The following is a 20684-nucleotide window of genomic DNA, read 5'->3' as shown; positions in this document are numbered from 1 at the left end:
ATATTTCACTACCTTAGACAAATAGTGTGTTTTGCCTGCAATTCTGAGTTTTGTTACATAAAACGCTTGAATACACCAAAATAACCCTTTTTCACATATTTCACTTCATTAGACAAATAGTGTGTTTTGCCTGCAATTCTGAGTTTTGTTACATAAAACGCTAGAATACACCATAATAACCCCATTTTCACATATTTCACTTCCTTAGACAAATAGCGTGTTTTGCCTGCAATTCTGAGTTTTGTTGCATAAAACGCTCGAATACACCAAAATAACCCATTTTTACATATTTCAGTTCCTTAGACAAATAGTGTGTTTTCGTAGCATTTCTGTGTTTTGGTAGAAAACAGCTAAAAACTGATTAAATTACACGTTTTTCTTAATTTTACTTGTTTTACTAGCTTGTTTTCAAATTTTATCGTTTTGAAGCAAAATAATGTAAAATGACGAATAAGCACAATTTTCAATCGAGATAGTGTTTTTGCATTTCTGAGTTTTGGTTCATAAAACACCTTAAAAACACATGAATAAGACGTTTAAACAAATATAGTGTTTTGCCTGCATTTCTGAGTTTTGTTACATAAAACGCTAGAATACACTAAAATAACCCACTTTTGACATATTTCACTTCCTTAGACAAATAGTGTGTTTTGCCTGCAATTCTGAGTTTTGTTACATAAAACGCTGGAATACATCAAAATAACCCTTTTTGACATATTTCACTTCCTTAAACAAATAGTGTGTTTTGCCTGCAATTCTGAGTTTTGTTACATAAAACGCTGGAATACACCAAAATAACCCCTTTTTGACATATTTCACTACCTTAGACAAATAGTGTGTTTTGCCTGCAATTCTGAGTTTTGTTACATAAAACGCTGGAATACACCAAAATAACCCCTTTTCACATATTTCACTTCCTTAGACAAATAGTGTGTTTTGCCTGCAATTCTGAGTTTTGTTGCATAAAACGCTGGAATACACCAAAATAACCCATTTTTACATATTTCAGTTCCTTAGACAAATAGTGTGTTTTCGTAGCATTTCTGTGTTTTGGTGGAAAACAGCTAAAATCTGATTAAATTACACGTTTTTCTTAATTTTACTTTGGATTCTCTATACTAGCTTGTTTTCATTAATTTTATCGTTTTGAAGCAAAATAATGTAAAATGACGAATAAGCACAATTTTCAATCGAGATAGTTCTTTTTTCATAAAACACCTTAAAACACATGAATAAGACGTTTAAACAAATATAGTGTTTTGCCTGCATTTATGAGTTTGGTGCATAAAACGCTAGAATACACTAAAATAACCCACTTTTGACATATTTCACTTCCTTAGACATATATTGTGTTTTGCCTGCATTTCTGAGTTTTGGTTCATAAAAAGCTGAAATACATCAAAATAACCCCTTTTGACATATTTCACTTCCTTAAACAAATAGTGTGTTTTCCCTGTAATTCTGAGTTTTGTTACATAAAACGCTGGAATACACCAAAATAACCCCTTATTGACATATTTCACTACCTTTAACAAATAGTGTGTTTTGCCATGCGAACCCTCAAGCCCTCACTTCGCGGATAATTTTTCTCGCTAGTTAGAATCGGCCATTTTAACTAGTCTCTCAGACTAATCCGCCTCCTTATCAATAACAAGTCTCAGTACAATTCGCTCCTCACTCTCAAGTCTCGTAACTAGAGTAATCCGGATCCCTCTTAATGCCGTAACTCTCTAGTTTACCCTCATTAGTGATTGTACTCATAAGTGTTTACTTAAGTATATAATCTAGGTAATTTCAAGGTTGCCTTTATTATCACTCTGCCAAATTCCTCACTTAAGTAATTCGCTTATCATTTTTTTTGTTGTGGTTTAACATCTATTTAATATGGCTTCCGCTCAGTTTAACGTTGAAGATTTTTGTGCCGACCCTTCTCTGGAACAACTTAAATATGCTAATATAAAGAAGGACCAATGGAAAGCCATCGCTAAACATTTTGATGTTCCTATCACGTCTCAGATGACTAAAGAGGTCATTAAGAATGTAGTTGTTGAACATCTAGTGCAAGAAGGTCAGTTGCTAGGAAATGCCATAGAAGAGTTAACTCCCATGTCAGCCTCTACGAGGACTATAATACACAGTCCCCAGGAAGAACAGGATAAGAGTAGGATAAGTCAATGGGAAATTGAGAAGCTTAAACTAGAATACCGGATGCATGAAAACAAATGCAACTACAGGCAGAAAAAGAAGCGAAAGAAATGCAACTACAGGCAGAAAGAGAAGCAGAGAACTACAGGAAAAGAAGGAAGAGAGAGAATTTCAGTTACAACTTAGAAGGCAGGAGAAAGAGTTAGAAATTCAGGAGTTAGCCCTACGAAATGACGCTAAGTTTAGAGGGAAGAAATAGATATAAAGAAACAGTTAGCAAGCTTTAATCCTGCTACAGCTGCTCCGCTAGTTCCCCCTTTTGATGAATCTGATGTTGACGGGTCATTTCGCGCTTTTGAGAGCATTGCTCATAGGAATAAATGGCCCCAGGATCAGTGGGTGTCTCTCCTTGTCCCTAAGCTAGTAGGAAAAGCTTATAGGGTATACAACGGCCTTAGTGATGAGGTAGAATATGAAGAGATCAAAGGTAACATTCTAGACGCTTACTCTATCACTTCTGATGGATACCGACAGCAGTTTCGAAAGTATGTGAAACCAGAGTCTCACACCTATGTTGAATTCGCTAGTGAGAAACTAAGACAATTTAAGAAATGGTTAGCCGCTCTTAACATTACCACCTTTTCGGAGTTGCTCAATCTAATGGTCCTGGAAGAATGGAAGAACAAGTTACCTTTTAATATTCTGAGGCATGTGGAAGAACAGAGAGTGAGCTTATGTCTGCCGCTAAAGTGGCTGATGCGTTTGCTTTGTTGATGGGATCCCTGGGTAGTAGAGGTCGTGGTTCACTGTCTAATGTTAGGTCCTCCTTTGGGGAAGGTTTTGGGGCGCGGGTAAGCCAACCGGATTCTCGCCAAATGCATATAATTCCCCCTGGTGTACATACTGTAAGAAGCCAGGACACACGATCCAGAAATGTAGACACCCAAATTGCAAGGGTTCTCAACGTCAATTTTCTTTTGTGGCCCCTAGACCTAACACATTTGAGAACAAGAAACCAGTGGCCCTAGCTAACCCTGTCAACTCTCCTCTAGAACTTTATGACTCGTACATGTATCAAGGTAAAGTGTCCTTGACTGATGGTAAAGACAAGGCAATAAATATCAAGGTTCTGCGTGATACAGGTGCTGCCCAATCCATCTTAAGGGAAGATGTCATCCCTAACATCAAACAGGCTTTCACTGGGAGAAGGTGATCCTTACAGGTCTCGAATCACAGCTCTCCTATCCCTTGGCTAATATTAGCTTACATTGCCCGTTCATTTCAGGAGAGGTTGAGGTAGCCATTAAACCTGGTGAACTGCCAGTACCGGGGTACATCTTGTACTGGGTAATGATCTTGCGGGTAACTTGGCTGTTCCAAACTTAATTGTTCTTGATTCTCCCTTAACAGAAAGTCCCACTAAGACCCTGGACGAAACATCCCTCACTTCTTCCCAGTGTGTGCAGTCACCAGGTCTCAGTCCAAGTCCCCTGCCCTTTCATCACCTCCTCCACCAATGATTGCCTCTACTGACAACTTGTATAATAACATCATTTCAAAGGAGAATTTGATTAATGCTCAGGAACAGGATCTCACTTTGGCTAAGATCAGACATGTGGCCAGTGAGACAAAGGATATGTCTAAATTGCCTTGTTTTTATTATCAGGAAGGAGTCCTGATGCGTTCCTACAGACCTCCTGAACTGAAACAACTAGACACCTGGTCAGAAACACATCAAGTTGTCATCCCTTGTCTGTAAGACCAGCCATTATAGAACTAGCTCATGATGGATTGTCAGGTCATCTAGGCATCCAAAAAACCTACAAGAAGGCTCTTCAACATTTTTTTGGCCAGGAATGAAAAGGATGTGTCACACTATGTAAAACATGTCACATATGTCAAGTTGTGGGTAAGCCTAACGAACGCCTTGTGCCAGCTCCTCTGACGCCTATTCCAGTTCAGACGGAGCCCTTCGAAAAGATCATACTAGACTGCGTAGGGCCCTTACCCAAAACCAAACGAGGGAATCAGTATTTGTTAACCCTCATGGATCCCACTACCAGGTACCCTGAAGCATTCCTCTTAAGAACATCACATCAAAGACCATTGTAAAACATCTAATACATTTTTTCACCTCGGTAGGAATTCCAAAACAAATTCAGTCTGACAAGGGTAGCAATTTCACTAGCCATTTTTTCCAACAGATAGTGAATGAGCTAAACATCGACCATGTTACCTCCTCGGCTTACCACCCCAATCCCAAGGCTGTCTGGAGCGGTTTCACCAAACATTAAAATCCATGATGAAGAAGTATTGCTTGGAGCATCAAGGAGACTGGGATGAAAGTATTTCTTTCCTTCTCTTCGCTTTAAGAGAATCTCCTCAAGATTCTTTAGGTTACTCCTTTTGAATTACTCTATGGTAGACAGATCAGGGGGCCTCTCAAAATATTAAAGGATCAATGGTTTACTCAAAATACTCCTTCAAGCCCCAGTGTGTCTGACTACATCAGTAACCTTAAGAATAAAATCAGTGAAGTCAGATCTTTTGCTAAATCAAACTTCCTCAAATCTCAAACTAAAATGCAACAGAATTCTCTTCCCAAATCTGTCATGAGAAGTTTCAAACCAGGAGACAAGGTTTTACTTTTTCTCCCCACTCCAGGCAATGCTCTTCACAGTAAGTTCATGGGACCTTATGTTGTGGCTCAAAAACTAAGTCCATTAAATTATGTGGTCCACACTCCTGACCGTCGTAAGGATTCCCAACTTGTTCATATTAATCTAATGAAACCTTACCACTCCAGAGAACCAGAGGACGACTTGTCTCGCGCTGTACCTGTATGTCTGGTAGGAAAGGAGTCTGGTCCTGTGCCCCCCGAGGAAGAGTCCGACATCGAATTCCTCTTCTCGTCACCTAAAGAACGCCCTCAAACAGCCAAATCATGTCCAACCTGGATGAGGTGTTTGTTTCCTTAACACCTTCACAACAGTCTGATCTTAAAAAGTTATTGCTAGACTTTTCTGAAATCACAGGTGACCTTCCAGGAGTTTGTAATACTATCCAACATGACATAAGATTAACATCTACCGACATCAAGCCTATAAGACAACCAGCCTATCGCATTTCACCCATTAAAGAGACTTGATGAAAAAGAGGTAGACTATCTGCTCTGTCATCACCTTGCAGAACCTAGTATATCTCCTTGGGCTTCTCCTGTCTGTTAACATCTAAACCAGATGGTAGTAGTCGATTTTGCACCGACTACCGGAAATTAAATAAAGTGACGGTGCCAGACTCCTACCCATTGCCCTTGATAGAGGACCTTATAGATAGTATAGGAGTAGCCAAATTTGTAACCACTATAGACTTGCTTAAAGGTTACTACCAGATTTCTCGGACGAGTGCAATTCTGAGTTTTGTTACATAAAACGCTGGAATACACCAAAATAACCTCTTTTTCACATATGTCACTTCCTTAGACAAATAGTGTGTTTTCCCTGCTATTCTGAGTTTTGTTAAATAAAACGCTGGAATACACCAAAAGAACCCCTTTTTCACATATTTCACTTCCTTAGACAAATAGTGTGATTTGCCTGCAATTCTGAGTTTTGTTGCTTAAAACGCTGGAATACACCAAAATAACTCATTTTTTTACATATTTCAGTTCCTTAGACAAATAGTGTGTTTCCGTAGCATTTCTGTGTTTTGGTGGAAAACAGCTAAAACCTGATTAAATAACACGTACTTCTTAATTATACTTTGGATTCTCTATACTAGCTTGTTTTCATCAGTTTTATCGTTTTGAAGCAAAATAATGTAAAATGAGGAATAATCACAATTTTCAATCGAGATAGTTTTTTTTTCATAAAACACCTTAAAAATACATGAATAAGACGTTTTATCATATATAGTATTTTGCCTGCATTTATGAGTTTGGTGCATAAAACGCTAGAATACACTAAAATAACCCACTTTTGACATATTTCACTTCCTTGGACATATATTGTGTTTTACCTGCATTTCTGAGTTTTGGTTCATAAAACGCTGGAATACATCAAAATAACCCTTTTTCACATATTTCACTTCCTTAAACAAATAGTGTGTTTTCCCTGCAATTCTGAGTTTTGTTACATAAAACGCTGGAATACACCAAAATAACCCCTTTTTGACATATTTCACTACCTTAGACATATAGTGTGTTTTGCCTGCAATTCTGAGTTTTGTTACATAAAACGCTGGAATACACCAAAATAACCTATTTTTCACATATGTCACCTCCTTAGACAAATAGTGTGTTTTCCCTGCTATTCTGAGTTTTGTTAAATAAAACGCTGGAATACACCAAAATAACCCCATTTTCACATATTTCACTTCCTTAGACAAATAGTGTGATTTGCCTGCAATTCTGAGTTTTGTTGCTTAAAACGCTGGAATACACCAAAATAACTCATTTTTTTACATATTTCAGTTCCTTAGACAAATAGTGTGTTTCCGTAGCATTTCTGTGTTTTGGTGGAAAACAGCTAAAACCTGATTAAATAACACGTACTTCTTAATTATACTTTGGATTCTCTATACTAGCTTGTTTTCATCAGTTTTATCGTTTTGAAGCAAAATAATGTAAAATGAGGAATAATCACAATTTTCAATCGAGATAGTTTTTTTCATAAAACACCTTAAAAACACATGAATAAGACGTTTTATCATATATAGTATTTTGCCTGCATTTATGAGTTTGGTGCATAAAACGCTAGAATACACTAAAATAACCCACTTTTGACATATTTCACTTCCTTGGACATATATTGTGTTTTACCTGCATTTCTGAGTTTTGGTTCATAAAACGCTGGAATACATCAAAATAACCCTTTTTCACATATTTCACTTCCTTAAACAAATAGTGTGTTTTCCCTGCAATTCTGAGTTTTGTTACATAAAACGCTGGAATACACCAAAATAACCCCTTTTTGACATATTTCACTACCTTAGACAAATAGTGTGTTTTGCCTGCAATTCTGAGTTTTGTTACATAAAACGCTGGAATACACCAAAATAACCTTTTTCACATTTTTCACATATTTCACTTCCTTAGACAAATAGTGTGTTTTCCCTGCAATTCTGAGTTTTGTTACATAAAACGCTGGAATACACCAAAATAACCCCTTTTTCACATATTTCACTTCCTTAGACAAATAGTGTGATTTGCCTGCAATTCTGAGTTTTGTTGCATAAAACGCTGGAATACACCAAAATAACTCATTTTTTACATATTTCAGTTCCTTAGACAAATAGTGTGTTTCCGTAGCATTTCTGTGTTTTGGTGGAAAACAGCTAAAACTGATTAAATAACACGTTCTTCTTAATTATACTTTGGATTCTCTATACTAGCTTGTTTTCATCAGTTTTATCGTTTTGAAGCAAAATAATGTAAAATGAGGAATAATCACAATTTTCAATCGAGATAGTTTTTTTCATAAAACACCTTAAAAACACATGAATAAGACGTTTTATCATATATAGTATTTTGCCTGCATTTATGAGTTTGGTGCATAAAACGCTAGAATACACTAAAATAACCCACTTTTGACATATTTCACTTCCTTGGACATATATTGTGTTTTACCTGCATTTCTGAGTTTTGGTTCATAAAACGCTGGAATACATCAAAATAACCCTTTTTCACATATTTCACTTCCTTAAACAAATAGTGTGTTTTCCCTGCAATTCTGAGTTTTGTTACATAAAACGCTGGAATACACCAAAATAACCCCTTTTTGACATATTTCACTACCTTAGACAAATAGTGTGTTTTGCCTGCAATTCTGAGTTTTGTTACATAAAACGCTGGAATACACCAAAATAACCTTTTTTCACATATTTCACTTCCTTAGACAAATAGTGTGTTTTCCTGCAATTCTGAGTTTTGTTACATAAAACGCTGGAATACACCAAAATAACCCCTTTTTCACATATTTCACTTCCTTAGACAAATAGTGTGATTTGCCTGCAATTCTGAGTTTTGTTGCATAAAACGCTGGAATACACCAAAATAACTCATTTTTTACATATTTCAGTTCCTTAGACAAATAGTGTGTTTCCGTAGCATTTCTGTGTTTTGGTGGAAAACAGCTAAAACTGATTAAATAACACGTTCTTCTTAATTATACTTTGGATTCTCTATACTAGCTTGTTTTCATCAGTTTTATCGTTTTGAAGCAAAATAATGTAAAATGAGGAATAATCACAATTTTCAATCGAGATAGTTTTTTTCATAAAACACCTTAAAAACACATGAATAAGACGTTTTATCATATATAGTATTTTGCCTGCATTTATGAGTTTGGTGCATAAAACGCTAGAATACACTAAAATAACCCACTTTTGACATATTTCACTTCCTTGGACATATATTGTGTTTTACCTGCATTTCTGAGTTTTGGTTCATAAAACGCTGGAATACATCAAAATAACCCCTTTTTCACATATTTCACTTCCTTAAACAAATAGTGTGTTTTCCCTGCAATTCTGAGTTTTGTTACATAAAACGCTGGAATACACCAAAATAACCCCTTTTTGACATATTTCACTACCTTAGACAAATAGTGTGTTTTGCCTGCAATTCTGAGTTGTGTTACATAAAACGCTGGAATACACCAAAATAACCTTTTTCACATATTTCACTTCCTTAGACAAATAGTGTGTTTTCCCTGCAATTCTGAGTTTTGTTACATAAAACGCTGGAATACACCAAAATAACCCCATTTTCACATATTTCACTTCCTTAGACAAATAGTGTGATTTGCCTGCAATTGTGAGTTTTGTTGAAAAAACGCTGGAATACACCAAAATAACCCATTTTTTACATATTTCAGTTCCTTAGACAAATAGTGTGTTTCCGTAGCATTTCTGTGTTTTGGTGGAAAACAGCTAAAAACTGATTAAATAACACGTTCTTCTTAATTATACTTTGGATTCTCTATACTAGCTTGTTTTCATCAGTTTTATCGTTTTGAAGCAAAATAATGTAAAATGAGGAATAATCACAATTTTCAATCGAGATAGTTTTTTTCATAAAACACCTTAAAAACACATGAATAAGACGTTTTATCATATATAGTATTTTGCCTGCATTTATGAGTTTGGTGCATAAAACGCTAGAATACACTAAAATAACCCACTTTTGACATATTTCACTTCCTTGGACATATATTGTGTTTTACCTGCATTTCTGAGTTTTGGTTCATAAAACGCTGGAATACATCAAAATAACCCTTTTTCACATATTTCACTTCCTTAAACAAATAGTGTGTTTTCCCTGCAATTCTGAGTTTTGTTACATAAAACGCTGGAATACACCAAAATAACCCCTTTTTGACATATTTCACTACCTTAGACAAATAGTGTGTTTTGCCTGCAATTCTGAGTTTTGTTACATAAAACGCTGGAATACACCAAAATAACAACTTTTTCACATATTTCACTTCCTTAGACAAATAGTGTGTTTTCCCTGCAATTCTGAGTTTTGTTACATAAAACGCTGGAATACACCAAAATAACCCCTTTTTCACATATTTCACTTCCTTAGACAAATAGTGTGATTTGCCTGCAATTCTGAGTTTTGTTGCATAAAACGCTGGAATACACCAAAATAACTCATTTTTTACATATTTCAGTTCCTTAGACAAATAGTGTGTTTTCGTAGCCTTTCTGTGTTTTAGTGGAAAACAGCTAAAAACTGATTAAATAACACGTTCTTCTTAATTATACTTTGGATTCTCTATACTAGCTTGTTTTCATCAGTTTTATCGTTTTGAAGCAAAATAATGTAAAATGAGGAATAATCACAATTTTCAATCGAGATAGTTTTTTTTTCATAAAACACCTTAAAAACACATGAATAAGACGTTTTATCATATATAGTATTTTGCCTGCATTTATGAGTTTGGTGCATAAAACGCTAGAATACACTAAAATAACCCACTTTTGACATATTTCACTTCCTTGGACATATATTGTGTTTTACCTGCATTTCTGAGTTTTGGTTCATAAAACGCTGGAATACATCAAAATAACCCTTTTTCACATATTTCACTTCCTTAAACAAATAGTGTGTTTTCCCTGCAATTCTGAGTTTTGTTACATAAAACGCTGGAATACACCAAAATAACCCCTTTTTGACATATTTCACTACCTTAGACAAATAGTGTGTTTTGCCTGCAATTCTGAGTTTTGTTACATAAAACGCTGGAATACACCAAAATAACCTTTTTTCACATATTTCACTTCCTTAGACAAATAGTGTGTTTTCCCTGCAATTCTGAGTTTTGTTACATAAAACGCTGGAATACACCAAAATAACCCCTTTTCACATATTTCACTTCCTTAGACAAATAGTGTGTTTTGCCTGCAATTCTGAGTTTTGTTGCATAAAACGCTGGAATACACCAAAATAACTCATTTTTTACATATTTCAGTTCCTTAGACAAATAGTGTGTTTCCGTAGCATTTCTGTGTTTTGGTGGAAAACAGCTAAAACTGATTAAATAACACGTTCTTCTTAATTATACTTTGGATTCTCTATACTAGCTTGTTTTCATCAGTTTTATCGTTTTGAAGCAAAATAATGTAAAATGAGGAATAATCACAATTTTCAATCGAGATAGTTTTTTTCATAAAACACCTTAAAAACACATGAATAAGACGTTTTATCATATATAGTATTTTGCCTGCATTTATGAGTTTGGTGCATAAAACGCTAGAATACACTAAAATAACCCACTTTTGACATATTTCACTTCCTTGGACATATATTGTGTTTTACCTGCATTTCTGAGTTTTGGTTCATAAAACGCTGGAATACATCAAAATAACCCTTTTTCACATATTTCACTTCCTTAAACAAATAGTGTGTTTTCCCTGCAATTCTGAGTTTTGTTACATAAAACGCTGGAATACACCAAAATAACCCCTTTTTGACATATTTCACTACCTTAGACAAATAGTGTGTTTTGCCTGCAATTCTGAGTTTTGTTACATAAAACGCTGGAATACACCAAAATAACCTTTTTTCACATATTTCACTTCCTTAGACAAATAGTGTGTTTTCCCTGCAATTCTGAGTTTTGTTACATAAAACGCTGGAATACACCAAAATAACCCCTTTTTCACATATTTCACTTCCTTAGACAAATAGTGTGATTTGCCTGCAATTCTGAGTTTTGTTGCATAAAACGCTGGAATACACCAAAATAACTCATTTTTTACATATTTCAGTTCCTTAGACAAATAGTGTGTTTCCGTAGCATTTCTGTGTTTTGGTGGAAAACAGCTAAAACCTGATTAAATAACACGTTCTTCTTAATTATACTTTGGATTCTCTATACTAGCTTGTTTTCATCAGTTTTATCGTTTTGAAGCAAAATAATGTAAAATGAGGAATAATCACAATTTTCAATCGAGATAGTTTTTTTTCATAAAACACCTTAAAAAACATGAATAAGACGTTTTATCATATATAGTATTTTGCCTGCATTTATGAGTTTGGTGCATAAAACGCTAGAATACACTAAAATAACCCACTTTTGACATATTTCACTTCCTTGGACATATATTGTGTTTTACCTGCATTTCTGAGTTTTGGTTCATAAAACGCTGGAATACATCAAAATAACCCCTTTTTCACATATTTCACTTCCTTAAACAAATAGTGTGTTTTCCCTGCAATTCTGAGTTTTGTTACATAAAACGCTGGAATACACCAAAATAACCCCTTTTTGACATATTTCACTACCTTAGACAAATAGTGTGTTTTGCCTGCAATTCTGAGTTTTGTTACATAAAACGCTGGAATACACCAAAATAACCTTTTTTTCACATATTTCACTTCCTTAGACAAATAGTGTGTTTTGCCTGCAATTCTGAGTTTTGTTACATAAAACGCTGGAATACACCAAAATAACCCCTTTTTCACATATTTCACTTCCTTAGACAAATAGTGTGATTTGCCTGCAATTCTGAGTTTTGTTGCATAAAACGCTGGAATACACCAAAATAACACATTTTTTACATATTTCAGTTCCTTAGACAAATAGTGTGTTTCCGTAGCATTTCTGTGTTTTGGTGGAAAACAGCTAAAACCTGATTAAATAACACGTTCTTCTTAATTATACTTTGGATTCTCTATACTAGCTTGTTTTCATCAGTTTTATCGTTTTGAAGCAAAATAATGTAAAATGAGGAATAATCACAATTTTCAATCGAGATAGTTTTTTTCATAAAACACCTTAAAAACACATGAATAAGACGTTTTATCATATATAGTATTTTGCATGCATTTATGAGTTTGGTGCATAAAACGCTAGAATACACTAAAATAACCCAATTTTTGACATATTTCACTTCCTTGGACATATATTGTGTTTTACCTGCATTTCTGAGTTTTGGTTCATAAAACGCTGGAATACATCAAAATAACCTCTTTTTCACATATTTCACTTCCTTAAACAAATAGTGTGTTTTCCCTGCAATTCTGAGTTTTGTTACATAAAACGCTGGAATACACCAAAATAACCCCTTTTTGACATATTTCACTACCTTAGACAAATAGTGTGTTTTGCCTGCAATTCTGAGTTTTGTTACATAAAACGCTGGAATACACCAAAATAACCCTTTTTCACTTTTTCACATATTTCACTTCCTTAGACAAATAGTGTGTTTTCCTGCAATTCTGAGTTTTGTTACATAAAACGCTGGAATACACCAAAATAACCCCTTTTTCACATATTTCACTTCCTTAGACAAATAGTGTGATTTGCCTGCAATTCTGAGTTTTGTTGCATAAAACGCTGGAATACACCAAAATAACTCATTTTTTACATATTTCAGTTCCTTAGACAAATAGTGTGTTTCCGTAGCATTTCTGTGTTTTGGTGGAAAACAGCTAAAAACTGATTAAATAACACGTTCTTCTTAATTATACTTTGGATTCTCTATACTAGCTTGTTTTCATCAGTTTTATCGTTTTGAAGCAAAATAATGTAAAATGAGGAATAATCACAATTTTCAATCGAGATAGTTTTTTTTTCATAAAACACCTTAAAAACACATGAATAAGACGTTTTATCATATATAGTATTTTGCCTGCATTTATGAGTTTGGTGCATAAAACGCTAGAATACACTAAAATAACCCACTTTTGACATATTTCACTTCCTTGGACATATATTGTGTTTTACCTGCATTTCTGAGTTTTGGTTCATAAAACGCTGGAATACATCAAAATAACCCCTTTTTCACATATTTCACTTCCTTAAACAAATAGTGTGTTTTCCCTGCAATTCTGAGTTTTGTTACATAAAACGCTGGAATACACCAAAATAACCCCTTTTTGACATATTTCACTACCTTAGACATATAGTGTGTTTTGCCTGCAATTCTGAGTTTTGTTACATAAAACGCTGGAATACACCAAAATAACCTCTTTTTCACATATGTCACTTCCTTAGACAAATAGTGTGTTTTCCCTGCTATTCTGAGTTTTGTTAAATAAAACGCTGGAATACACCAAAAGAACCCCTTTTTCACATATTTCACTTCCTTAGACAAATAGTGTGATTTGCCTGCAATTCTGAGTTTTGTTGCTTAAAACGCTGGAATACACCAAAATAACTCATTTTTTACATATTTCAGTTCCTTAGACAAATAGTGTGTTTCCGTAGCATTTCTGTGTTTTGGTGGAAAACAGCTAAAACCTGATTAAATAACACGTACTTCTTAATTATACTTTGGATTCTCTATACTAGCTTGTTTTCATCAGTTTTATCGTTTTGAAGCAAAATAATGTAAAATGAGGAATAATCACAATTTTCAATCGAGATAGTTTTTTTTTCATAAAACACCTTAAAAACACATGAATAAGACGTTTTATCATATATAGTATTTTGCCTGCATTTATGAGTTTGGTGCATAAAACGCTAGAATACACTAAAATAACCCACTTTTGACATATTTCACTTCCTTGGACATATATTGTGTTTTACCTGCATTTCTGAGTTTTGGTTCATAAAACGCTGGAATACATCAAAATAACCCTTTTTCACATATTTCACTTCCTTAAACAAATAGTGTGTTTTCCCTGCAATTCTGAGTTTTGTTACATAAAACGCTGGAATACACCAAAATAACCCCTTTTTGACATATTTCACTACCTTAGACAAATAGTGTGTTTTGCCTGCAATTCTGAGTTTTGTTACATAAAACGCTGGAATACACCAAAATAACCTTTTTTCACATATTTCACTTCCTTAGACAAATAGTGTGTTTTCCTGCAATTCTGAGTTTTGTTACATAAAACGCTGGAATACACCAAAATAACCCCTTTTTCACATATTTCACTTCCTTAGACAAATAGTGTGATTTGCCTGCAATTCTGAGTTTTGTTGCATAAAACGCTGGAATACACCAAAATAACTCATTTTTTACATATTTCAGTTCCTTAGACAAATAGTGTGTTTCCGTAGCATTTCTGTGTTTTGGTGGAAAACAGCTAAAACTGATTAAATAACACGTTCTTCTTAATTATACTTTGGATTCTCTATACTAGCTTGTTTTCATCAGTTTTATCGTTTTGAAGCAAAATAATGTAAAATGAGGAATAATCACAATTTTCAATCGAGATAGTTTTTTTCATAAAACACCTTAAAAACACATGAATAAGACGTTTTATCATATATAGTATTTTGCCTGCATTTATGAGTTTGGTGCATAAAACGCTAGAATACACTAAAATAACCCACTTTTGACATATTTCACTTCCTTGGACATATATTGTGTTTTACCTGCATTTCTGAGTTTTGGTTCATAAAACGCTGGAATACATCAAAATAACCTCTTTTTCACATATTTCACTTCCTTAAACAAATAGTGTGTTTTCCCTGCAATTCTGAGTTTTGTTACATAAAACGCTGGAATACACCAAAATAACCCCTTTTGACATACACTGAGTAAAATAACCCAATTCTTTTTGTTACATAAAACGCTGGAATACACCAAAATCACTTTTTTTGTTACCTATAGACACCTTAGACAAATAGTGTGTTTTGCCTGCAATTCTGAGTTTTGTTACATAAAACGCTGGAATACACCAAAATAACCCTTTTTCACATATTTCACTTCCTTAGACAAATAGTGTGTTTTCCCTGCAATTCTGAGTTTTGTTACATAAAACGCTGGAATACACCAAAATAACCCCTTTTCACATATTTCACTTCCTTAGACAAATAGTGTGATTTGCCTGCAATTCTGAGTTTTGTTGCATAAAACGCTGGAATACACCAAAATAACTCATTTTTTACATATTTCAGTTCCTTAGACAAATAGTGTGTTTCCGTAGCATTTCTGTGTTTTGGTGGAAAACAGCTAAAACTGATTAAATAACACGTTCTTCTTAATTATACTTTGGATTCTCTATACTAGCTTGTTTTCATCAGTTTTATCGTTTTGAAGCAAAATAATGTAAAATGAGGAATAATCACAATTTTCAATCGAGATAGTTTTTTTCATAAAACACCTTAAAAATACATGAATAAGACGTTTTATCATATATAGTATTTTGCCTGCATTTATGAGTTTGGTGCATAAAACGCTAGAATACACTAAAATAACCCACTTTTGACATATTTCACTTCCTTGGACATATATTGTGTTTTACCTGCATTTCTGAGTTTTGGTTCATAAAACGCTGGAATACATCAAAATAACCCCTTTTTTACATATTTCACTTCCTTAAACAAATAGTGTGTTTTCCCTGCAATTCTGAGTTTTGTTACATAAAACGCTGGAATACACCAAAATAACCCCTTTTTGACATATTTCACTACCTTAGACAAATAGTGTGTTTTGCCTGCAATTCTGAGTTTTGTTACATAAAACGCTGGAATACACCAAAATAACCTATTTTTCACATATGTCACCTCCTTAGACAAATAGTGTGTTTTCCCTGCTATTCTGAGTTTTGTTACATAAAACGCTGGAATACACCAAAATAACCCCTTTTTCACATATTTCACTTCCTTAGACAAATAGTGTGATTTGCCTGCAATTCTGAGTTTTGTTGCTTAAAACGCTGGAATACACCAAAATAACTCATTTTTTTTTTACATATTTCAGTTCCTTAGACAAATAGTGTGTTTCCGTAGCATTTCTGTGTTTTGGTGGAAAACAGCTAAAAACTGATTAAATAACACGTTCTTCTTAATTATACTTTGGATTCTCTATACTAGCTTGTTTTCATCAGTTTTATCGTTTTGAAGCAAAATAATGTAAAATGAGGAATAATCACAATTTTCAATCGAGATAGTTTTTTTTTTCATAAAACACCTTAAAAATACATGAATAAGACGTTTTATCATATATAGTATTTTGCCTGCATTTATGAGTTTGGTGCATAAAACGCTAGAATACACTAAAATAACCCACTTTTGACATATTTCACTTCCTTGGACATATATTGTGTTTTACCTGCATTTCTGAGTTTTGGTTCATAAAACGCTGGAATACATCAAAATAACCCCTTTTTCACATATTTCACTTCCTTAAACAAATAGTGTGTTTTCCCTGCAATTCTGAGTTTTGTTACATAAAACGCTGGAATACACCAAAATAACCCCTTTTTGACATATTTCACTACCTTAGACAAATAGTGTGTTTTGCCTGCAATTCTGAGTTTTGTTACATAAAACGCTGGAATACACCAAAATAACCTATTTTTCACATATTTCACTTCCTTAGACAAATAGTGTGTTTTCCCTGCAATTCTGAGTTTTGTTACATAAAACGCTGGAATACACCAAAATAACCCCTTTTTCACATATTTCACTTCCTTAGACAAATAGTGTGATTTGCCTGCAATTCTGAGTTTTGTTGCATAAAACGCTGGAATACACCAAAATAACTCATTTTTTACATATTTCAGTTCCTTAGACAAATAGTGTGTTTCCGTAGCATTTCTGTGTTTTGGTGGAAAACAGCTAAAAACTGATTAAATAACACGTTCTTCTTAATTATACTTTGGATTCTCTATACTAGCTTGTTTTCATCAGTTTTATCGTTTTGAAGCAAAATAATGTAAAATGAGGAATAATCACAATTTTCAATCGAGATAGTTTTTTTTTCATAAAACACCTTAAAAACACATGAATAAGACGTTTTATCATATATAGTATTTTGCATGCATTTATGAGTTTGGTGCATAAAACGCTAGAATACACTAAAATAACCCACTTTTGACATATTTCACTTCCTTGGACATATATTGTGTTTTACCTGCATTTCTGAGTTTTGGTTCATAAAACGCTGGAATACATCAAAATAACCCTTTTTTCACATATTTCACTTCCTTAAACAAATAGTGTGTTTTCCCTGCAATTCTGAGTTTTGTTACATAAAACGCTGGAATACACCAAAATAACCCCTTTTTGACATATTTCACTACCTTAGACATATAGTGTGTTTTGCCTGCAATTCTGAGTTTTGTTACATAAAACGCTGGAATACACCAAAATAACCTCTTTTTCACATATTTCACTTCCTTAGACAAATAGTGTGTTTTCCCTGCAATTCTGAGTTTTGTTACATAAAACGCTGGAATACACCAAAATAACCCCTTTTTCACATATTTCACTTCCTTAGACAAATAGTGTGATTTGCCTGCAATTCTGAGTTTTGTTGCATAAAACGCTGGAATACACCAAAATAACTCATTTTTTACATATTTCAGTTCCTTAGACAAATAGTGTGTTTCCGTAGCATTTCTGTGTTTTGGTGGAAAACAGCTAAAACCTGATTAAATAACACGTTCTTCTTAATTATACTTTGGATTCTCTATACTAGCTTGTTTTCATCAGTTTTATCGTTTTGAAGCAAAATAATGTAAAATGAGGAATAATCACAATTTTCAATCGAGATAGTTTTTTTCATAAAACACCTTAAAAACACATGAATAAGACGTTTTATCATATATAGTATTTTGCCTGCATTTATGAGTTTGGTGCATAAAACGCTAGAATACACTAAAATAACCCACTTTTGACATATTTCACTTCCTTGGACATATATTGTGTTTTACCTGCATTTCTGAGTTTTGGTTCATAAAACGCTGGAATACATCAAAATAACCCCTTTTTCACATATTTCACTTCCTTAAACAAATAGTGTGTTTTCCCTGCAATTCTGAGTTTTGTTACATAAAACGCTGGAATACACCAAAATAACCCCTTTTTGACATATTTCACTACCTTAGACAAATAGTGTGTTTTGCCTGCAATTCTGAGTTTTGTTACATAAAACGCTGGAATACACCAAAATAACCTATTTTTCACATATTTCACTTCCTTAGACAAATAGTGTGTTTTCCCTGCAATTCTGAGTTTTGTTACATAAAACGCTGGAATACACCAAAATAACCCCTTTTTCACATATTTCACTTCCTTAGACAAATAGTGTGATTTGCCTGCAATTCTGAGTTTTGTTGCATAAAACGCTGGAATACACCAAAATAACTCATTTTTTACATATTTCAGTTCCTTAGACAAATAGTGTGTTTCCGTAGCATTTCTGTGTTTTGGTGGAAAACAGCTAAAAACTGATTAAATAACACGTTCTTCTTAATTATACTTTGGATTCTCTATACTAGCTTGTTTTCATCAGTTTTATCGTTTTGAAGCAAAATAATGTAAAATGAGGAATAATCACAATTTTCAATCGAGATAGTTTTTTTTTCATAAAACACCTTAAAAACACATGAATAAGACGTTTTATCATATATAGTATTTTGCCTGCATTTATGAGTTTGGTGCATAAAACGCTAGAATACACTAAAATAACCCACTTTTGACATATTTCACTTCCTTGGACATATATTGTGTTTTACCTGCATTTCTGAGTTTTGGTTCATAAAACGCTGGAATACATCAAAATAACCTCTTTTTCACATATTTCACTTCCTTAAACAAATAGTGTGTTTTCCCTGCAATTCTGAGTTTTGTTACATAAAACGCTGGAATACACCAAAATAACCCCTTTTTGACATATTTCACTACCTTAGACATATAGTGTGTTTTGCCTGCAATTCTGAGTTTTGTTACATAAAACGCTGGAATACACCAAAATAACCTCTTTTTCACATATTTCACTTCCTTAGACAAATAGTGTGTTTTCCCTGCAATTCTGAGTTTTGTTACATAAAACGCTGGAATACACCAAAATAACCCCTTTTTCACATATTTCACTTCCTTAGACAAATAGTGTGATTTGCCTGCAATTCTGAGTTTTGTTGCATAAAACGCTGGAATACACCAAAATAACTCATTTTTTACATATTTCAGTTCCTTAGACAAATAGTGTGTTTCCGTAGCATTTCTGTGTTTTGGTGGAAAACAGCTAAAACCTGATTAAATAACACGTTCTTCTTAATTATACTTTGGATTCTCTATACTAGCTTGTTTTCATCAGTTTTATCGTTTTGAAGCAAAATAATGTAAAATGAGGAATAATCACAATTTTCAATCGAGATAGTTTTTTTCATAAAACACCTTAAAAACACATGAATAAGACGTTTTATCATATATAGTATTTTGCCTGCATTTATGAGTTTGGTGCATAAAACGCTAGAATACACTAAAATAACCCACTTTTGACATATTTCACTTCCTTGGACATATATTGTGTTTTACCTGCATTTCTGAGTTTTGGTTCATAAAACGCTGGAATACATCAAAATAACCCTTTTTCACATATTTCTCCATTGAAATTTGTGCTTATTCGTCATTTTACATTATTTTGCTTCAAAACGATAAAAATGATGAAAACAAGCTAGTATAGAGAATCCAAAGTAAAATTAAGAAAAACGTGTAATTTAATCAGTTTTTAGCTGTTTTCCACCAAAACACAGAAATGCTACGAAAACACACTATTTGTCTAAGGAACTGAAATATGTAAAAATGGTTATTTTGTTATTTTGTATTCCAGCGTTTTATGCAACAAAACTCAGAATTGCAGGCAAAACACACTATTTGTCTAAGGAAGTGAAATATGTCAAAAGTGGGTTATTTTAGTGTATTCTAGCGTTTTATGCACCAAACTCAGAAATGCAGGCAAAAATTTAGAAAAACGTGTATTTTTAGCTGTTTTTCACCAAGACATAGAAATGCTACGGAAACACTCCATTTGTCTTAGGAACTGAAATATGTAAAAATGGGTTAAAATAACCCATTTTTACATATTTCGTATTTCGTATTTCGGCGTTTTATGTAACAAAACTCGGAATTGCAGGCAAAACACACTATTTGTCTACGGAAGTGAAATATGTCAAAAAGGGGTTATTTTGGTGTATTCCAGCGTTTAGAGTAACAAAACTCAGAATTGCAGGGAAAACACACTTTTTGTTTAAGGAAGTGAAATATGTCAAAAAGGGGTTATTTTTATGTATCCAGCGTTTTATGAACGAAAACTCAGAAATGCAGGCAAAACACAATAAATGT

The sequence above is a fragment of the Portunus trituberculatus genome, chromosome 33 (genome assembly GCF_017591435.1).
Source record: "Portunus trituberculatus isolate SZX2019 chromosome 33, ASM1759143v1, whole genome shotgun sequence".
NCBI classification, from domain to species: Eukaryota; Metazoa; Arthropoda; class Malacostraca; order Decapoda; family Portunidae; genus Portunus; species Portunus trituberculatus.
Note: the sequence above shows the minus strand (reverse complement) of the source record.